The following is a 1,557-nucleotide window of genomic DNA, read 5'->3' as shown; positions in this document are numbered from 1 at the left end:
CACGCCAAAAGTGAAATTAATAAGCCTCAGGCTGAAGGGAAAGTACATTTTCGTCCATACAGTAGAATGCAGAAGAAGACATTTCAACACACTTCAGCAATAAAAAAAGACACACAAATGTTTGTCTAGAGTTATTTGTGCTTATTAGTACGGCTGAACTGGATCATCGAAGGTCAGAAGCAAAGACATTGGTTAATAGAATGGTATTAAATACATAAAGGATATTTGTGTTGTTTAACATTTAATTATTGCAGGTTTGCATCATATTCTGAGTTGCATTATTTTCTAGAACTACAGTAACATCTTCTGATTTCTCTCAACATGGGGACAGGAGAGCTGTCAATCAATAAATTGGAAAAAAAAAAAGTAACTTGCGTTACTTATTTGAAAAAGTAACTCAGATATTCTCTTGTAAATTAAAAAGTAATGCGTTACTTTAGTTACTTGAAAAAAGTAATCTGATTACGTAACTCGAGTTACTTGTAATGCGTTTCTCCCAACACTGGTGGGGAATGCTATTTATTTTCCATTACATGGTGTCTGTTTTTCCCTGCTTTTTTCTCTTTAACCATCCGATTTTTCCTAAGAAAAGGCATCTGGTGCTTTGGACAAATTTGAAAACCCATACTGACCTTCAAGAAAAGTGTTTTAATCAGGTCCTAAAGTTATGATAGAAAAAAATGTAGCTGAAAATTTATTGATTATTTAACACAATTTTAGTAAAAAATCTTACTGTAAAAAAGGGAAAAACAATAATATAAAAATAAATAAAAAGGTGACCTTTTCCTGGTTCAATCATTTCACAATTCATAATATCTTATCTTTAATATATGTCTTTTCTAAAATTTACAATTAGCTGAACAATATCTTACAGCTATACAATTTTATTTTTATTTAACCCTGACCCTGTGTAGTCTTTAGTCAGATTTTACATAGAGAACAGTATGTATGAGAGACTAAATCTTTGAAAATGTGAAATATTTTTGGATCAATTTTGATATATACAAAAAATATACAATAAATTGTATAAAATCATTAAATATCAAATGTGAATTGTTTTTGTTAAAATGACTTTCACTTATTTAAAACCTTTTAAAAATGTAAACAAACAATTTGATTAATAAATGGAAATGAGCTTTTTAAAGGTTAATAGAAGGTGCACTTTTTATGGTGCTTGCATAAGATAGTGTCTTCAACGGTTTTTTGTTTTTTTTAAAGGGGTCATATGATGCGATTTAAATTTTTCCTTTCTCTTTGAAGTGTTACAAGCTCTTGGTGCATAAAGAAGATCTGTAAAGTTGCAAAGACTAAAATCTCAAATCCAAAGAGATATTCTTTATAAAAGTTAAGTCAGCCACACCTACCTAAAACGGCTCGTTCTAACACGCCCCCACATGTCTACGTCACAATGTGGGAAGATTTGCATAACGCCACCCAAATGTTCACGCAAAGAAAGAAGAAAGAAGGTGTAACTTTTATTCTCGGTGTAGTATTGTTGTTGCCGCCATGTCGTGGAGACTTCGTTGTGAGTTGTGAAAGCGAAACTACTTTGTTTGG

The sequence above is a fragment of the Sinocyclocheilus anshuiensis genome, unplaced genomic scaffold (genome assembly GCF_001515605.1).
Source record: "Sinocyclocheilus anshuiensis isolate Anshui unplaced genomic scaffold, SAMN03320099.WGS_v1.1 scaffold352, whole genome shotgun sequence".
Lineage (NCBI taxonomy): Eukaryota > Metazoa > Chordata > Actinopteri > Cypriniformes > Cyprinidae > Sinocyclocheilus > Sinocyclocheilus anshuiensis.
This window is presented reverse-complemented; position numbering follows the sequence as displayed.